Genomic DNA, 6,410 nt, shown 5'->3' with positions numbered 1-6,410 from the left:
GAAGAAAAGGGGAATAAATTGTGGTGAGGTGGGAGGACGGCGGTTGGGGGTGATGGTGCGGTAGTGGTGGGGGAGTGGGCGACTCTGATTGGGGGCGGGGGGGGGGGGGGGGGGGGTGGTTGTATAATTTATTTTTTAATTATTATTATGGGACACCCCCCAATCGCCACGTCATGTTTTCATTTCAATGACAAAGTTCTAACGCGTCGTGGAAAAGTATAATACACTCTCCTAATTTTGTCGATTATTGTGAAAAAGTACCCAATAGGATTAATTTAGGCGGTTGAATATCCAATGGACAATTTTCTAGGTTGATGTGCGCCGAGAGAAAAAATGCGGAGAAATTTGAGGAATGCTATCCATGAAGCCGTTTTTACCACAATATTTTCTCCACCTATTCTTCATTGTCACAGTCATATCCTAAGTCAAATAGGCAACACATCATCATCCCTCAGGCCGCAACTACAACCTAACCCATTAGTGCCAAACAGTTACATTATCCAATAAAAAGGAACTTATCTCTACTATTATATAAATCTATGTAGTATTATTTTACGTGGCGTGCTTGAGGGATAAATTTATGCTGGCAAAGATGTCTAAATCAATCTTTGTTAATTAGATCAACATTTCAAGTCATTAATAACCGTCGCTTTAGGGAGGCAAATAAAGTCGCAGACACACGTAGCGTCCCTGAGCTATATACAAAATATATTTTATGTACCATCACTTTAGTTTAATTAAAAGATGAAGTTTAAAAATTAAAAACATATGATGGAATTAAGTCTTTGAGATGGAAAAAGTCGGACTTTTTTCTAATTATCATGACAATGAAAGTTGTTCATCGATGTAAAAAAAAAATTAGTAAGAAATATGAGGGAAATTAATGGCTTGATTCTAGATTTTTTTCACAAATTCTTTAATATCTTATATGTATATCGATGAGTTGATATCCATTTCAATTAACTAACTGTTTAGATCCAAACATAAGAACCATTGTTGTATATATTGGATATTTTAAAAGGAAAACTAATAAAATATTTTTATTAAATTAATTAAAAAATATATTATAATTTTTTATATTAACAATTATAAATAAAAAGAATTGTTACAAAGAAATCAAAATTAGAAAGATATATGTTATATCGTAAATCACCAAATTTTAATTCCGAAATGAAAATATAAAGTAATACTTTTATTAATGTAAAGAAACAATAATCAGATAATGCAAAGGAGAGTAAAATAAGTAAAGTGTTGACAAAGAAGGAAAACATGGATAAAAGTCACTCCCTCCCTTCGCTTTTACTTGTCCACATTAACATATTAAGAAAAAAAAATTCTTCTTCTTATTTTACCCTTCACATTAATTACTCATTTTCAAATCATTTGCTGAGGCTATTGAGATTATACACCAATAAATATGAATATTATGATAAAATATATACTTTATTTATTAATTCTTAAAGAACGTGAAAAGTCAAAAGTAGAAAAGTGAAAGTGTACGGAGGGAATAAATATGTGTAGGAGAATTAAAATTGAAGTGCATACGTGTATACGTAGAAGAGAATAAATCTTCGATGATTGGCGACATATGTCCAAGTGGGACAAAAAAGTAGTTGGTTAAAGTGTACAATTTATATAACTTTTGGTACAAATTTGCATTGCTATTTTTCGTCCTCTCTTCACGTTTAAAGTATTGACAAACAAGAAAAACGGGGATAAAAGTCACTCCCTCCGTTTACTTTTACTTGTCCACGTTAACATATCAAGAGAAAGAAATTTTTGTTCTTATTATTAATTTTACCCTTCACATTAATTCTTTCATTTTCAAATCATTTTCGAAGGCTATAGAGACTTACACCAATAAATATGAATATTATGATAAAATATATACTCCCTACGTCCCATATTACTTGTCACTTTCCTTTTTGCACGCCCCTTAAGAAATCATAAATAAAAGATGTATTTTACTATCTTACCCCTATCTCTCTCCAATAAATACATTCTAATCAAAAGTAACTATTTTCAAGAACATTTATTACTAAGGGTTAGATGAGAAAGATTCAATTAATTTTATCTTGATTTTGTAAATGAATAAGTAATTTGGACATATATTTTTAGTAATGTGGCAAAGTAATATGCGACGAAGAGGATAAGATGGGAAATATTTAATTAATTTTATCTTGGTTTTGTAATTGAACAAGTAATTTGGACATATATTTTTAGTAGTGTTGAGTACTTCATTTATGAACAAGTAAAAGTGCACGGAGGAAATAAATATGTGTCGGAGAATTAAAATTGAAATGCATATGTGTATACATGAGGAGAAAATAAATATTCGGTACTATGACATATGTCCACGTGGGATAAAAAAGTAGTTTAGTAATATGGCCAAGTAATATGGGATGAGGGAGTCACTTCGTTTTATTAATTCTTAAAGAACTTGAAAAGTCATAAGTCAATGATATAAATGCACGGAGAAAATAAATGTGTTAGAATTAAATTTGAATGCATACGTGTATACATGAGAAGGATAAATATTGATGCCATGGCATATGTTTACGTGGAATAAAAAAGTAGTTGGTTAAACTATACAGTTTATATAGCTTGTGGTACGAATTTGTATTGATGTGGTAGTCTCACTTATATATAATAGAAAAGTAATATATAAGAAATATATGTAATAGAATATAATAGAAATAGATGGGTGCAACATGGAATGCTCTATGTACAATTTGTTAATGTTGTATTGGTCCTCCTTTGGCACTATAATAATATATATAAGAAATATATATAATAGAATATAATAGAAATAGATGGGTACAACATGGAATGCTCTATGTACAATTTGTTAATGCTATGTTGGTGTACAACATGGAATGCTCTATGTACAATTTGTTAATGTTATATTGGTCCTCCTTTGGCACTATAATAATATATAGAAGAAATATATATAATAGAATATAATAGAAATATATGGGTACAACATGGAATGCTCTATGTACAATTTGTTAATGCTATGTTGGTCCTCCTTTAGCACGTATATATATATAATAAAATATATATAGCTGATGATGAAAATTTTAAAAATATAGAGGTGGTTGTTTTGTTACCACAGAATTAACCAAGTAAAATATACTACAATTTAGTATTCTTTATTTAATCTTTAGATTGCTTTTAAAGATTAAATTATCTTTTTATACCTCGATATCAATTTCTCAAATAACACCATAGGACAATCATATTACTTCCTAATTTCACCAATTCTCGTGGAATCAACAGTTTACTCATCACATTATTTTCTTGGACGGCTGATGTACTTACTGATGGAAATCAGGCATTCGCTGCCGACGCAAATAGCCAGGATTGAACTTGCATATAATAGATACAGCACATAATCAAAGATTTTAATCAATCTTAAAATCGATACTTATCTCTTAGAGCGTGACCGCGGCTGCGAATTGAACCTTCAAGCACGAGCAAAGCGCCCACATGTTGTACTCGGTTCCGCCGGCGTTCTACCGTGTAACCCGAATAACACCAGAATTTGCGAAACTGCAGGTAGCTGGTAATTTCATGAAAAGTTGAAGAAACTTAAAACCCTTCTTAGCCTCCCATGAATAAGACTCCTATTTTATAACTACAGGTTTAGGATTTTCACCCTTTTCAAAACTTGTTGGGTTTTTATTTTCCACAAAGAAATAATATTCCATTTAATTCTTTATTATTTGGGCACAACAGGGACCACAAAATTTAATTAACGAAACTTCCTATTATGAATTAATTCAAAAATTCTGAATTAATGCTACCATAATAAATTACAAATTATTCCACTAAAAAATCGTAACCGCCTCCCTCGGTTTCAATTTCAAATCATACATTAAAACTTATTTAACTCCCTATGCTAAGATTACGTATACCAATCAATTAAATTAAATTACCGACAATTTAATTCATTGACTAATTGAATCCTTTATATTTCGCTCAACTTACATCATGTATGGATACAAAATCCACCTATATGGAGGTTTTCACATGAGACTTGTAAGAATCCATAAAGGGATATCATCAATCTCAAAGTCGAGACATGGATTCTATCAACTAATTATTATTTCACAAATGTAATTTGCCATTATCCAATTTACCAGGAATACACAGATCGACAATTGAGTCGAACCTTTTAATAAATCAAAATAATGAACAAATCACATTGATCATAATAATTATATCAAGATTAAGAGTATAAGTACATTTAATGAACTAGAGAATTTGTTTTATATATTCAGTACAAAAACACTTATCTCTATTTGGTCCGTTCAATACATACAAAATGTACTAGCACAAGAAGACGGAACTATACCGTTCCCATAATGAAGATACATTATGTTAATCTTGTGCTACAATCATACCGATGGCTTTGTCCAATTTCCATCTTAGATTGTGAACATAAATTTTATACTTATAAGAACCGATTTATTTAATCTTCCGTGTATAGCTAAACTCTATACACTAAATCATCTACTATATAAGTAAAGGATACACATACTAGTACATGATCTATTTAACCCTTTATTAAACAATGAATAACAATTGTTCTATAATAAATACTATATCCAAACACATGGTTAATAGTATATATCCCAACACCCCCTTAGACTTTTAACCATGACTATTGTTAGAATATACCATGTCTAAACGTATGGTTAATGGCATACCCCAACAATCTCCCACTTAGACTTTTAACCATACATTTACAACTTTCACATACCCTTTTGCACTACTACCAAAAGTCTTTAGCCAATAAAGTTTTGCAAAAAATATATCAAGTTGTTTTCTTCGATGTCAGTCGTCTAATAATGCTTGTCAGAATCGACCGGCTCAGATTAAGATCTTCAGGGTTCCTATCATGAAACTCTCCAAAAAAATTATTTCTTTTCAGGAATCCTATCATGAAATTCTCCCAAGAGTATACACGGAACCGATCCTCCCACTACGACTAAGTACTACTACTATTACAGTCACACAATCGAGCATGTTTCTTTCAATATTGAAATATTAACGCCTTCATAGAGTGTTATTTGCTCAACATCACTCCTAGTACTTAGGGGAAGTGAATTTCCTTACGTCTATTAACGTTTCTCCCACTACTTAAATTTAATCGAACCACAATCCCGACTTGCCTGCTAGATGTTCTTGAACTTCCTAATTTTAGATGACTCATTTGCTATTTCTCTTTTCGTCTCAAATTCCTATAAAACTAGTTTACTCTAGGAACTTGGTTTATTAAATAGTCCTTTTCTAAAAATCTAGCAATTGTATTAACAATTACCTTATTTTCTTTTACTTAAAGAAATAAACCTCCTTTCGTTCCATTGGATATCTAATAAACATGCGTCATCCGTTCTTGATTCCTACTTATTTGTTTTCCTTTGAACACATTGCATAGACAACCTCATATCCCGAACATGCTGCGATTTGGCTTACATCCAATCCATCCGTTCTATGGGGGTATCAAAGGGGTACTAACTTAGAAGGAATTAAATTAAGAATGTAACTCGTAGTTTCTAAGACATATCCCAAAACGAAAAAGTAAATATAAATAAGTCAATCATTAATCTTACCACCTTAAAAAAAGTCATTTTCTTTTTTCTTCCACAGCAATCTATTGTAGAATACTTGGTGTAGAAAATTGAAATGTAATCCCTTTATCTGGTAAGCAACTAATGAACTCTGCAAAGAGGTACTCGCCACTACGATCAACTACTCAAAATCACCCCTTGAGTTCATTATACCACACAAATCAAAATGGATTGGCTTAACTTATCATTAACTTTATTTTTTTTAAGAGAAAAGGTCTCTTAGTCATTTTTTCTTCTAAATAGGACCCACAAGTTGGTAGTGCCTCCACTTTCAATGAACATTAAAAGTTCATCCGTTGACCAACTTCGAAATCCTATCCAGATTAAAATGACCTAGACACAAGTTCCAAAGATAAGCTCATTCAATTCCCGAAAAAAAATCTCTTATAGGACAGATTAACATGATTCAGTTCAGAAGAGATATTAATTTAAAGTGTCCACGCATCAATGTACCACAAGAGATGAAATGTTTATCAAACTCAATAACATAAGAGTTACAAGAAAAATAAACTAACTATTCATCTCTTGTTTGGTTAGAAATTGGAAATAAATTCTTTCTAACAGAAGTTACATATAATGCATTCTTCAATTAATGTCTTCTCTCTATCAGAAGAAATTCTTGACTAGTAGTAAGTGGGCTGGATAAAGTCTATTGAGAATTTGAGATATAATCATTAAATAGATCATTAGTTATGTAGTAAGAATAATAAAATTCAAAACACACATCACACATACAACCGCATACCGAATAGCTAGATTCGATAGGGAAACTTA

The sequence above is a fragment of the Lycium ferocissimum genome, unplaced genomic scaffold (assembly GCF_029784015.1).
Source record: "Lycium ferocissimum isolate CSIRO_LF1 unplaced genomic scaffold, AGI_CSIRO_Lferr_CH_V1 ctg56___fragment_1, whole genome shotgun sequence".
Classification (NCBI taxonomy): domain Eukaryota; kingdom Viridiplantae; phylum Streptophyta; class Magnoliopsida; order Solanales; family Solanaceae; genus Lycium; species Lycium ferocissimum.
This window is presented reverse-complemented; position numbering follows the sequence as displayed.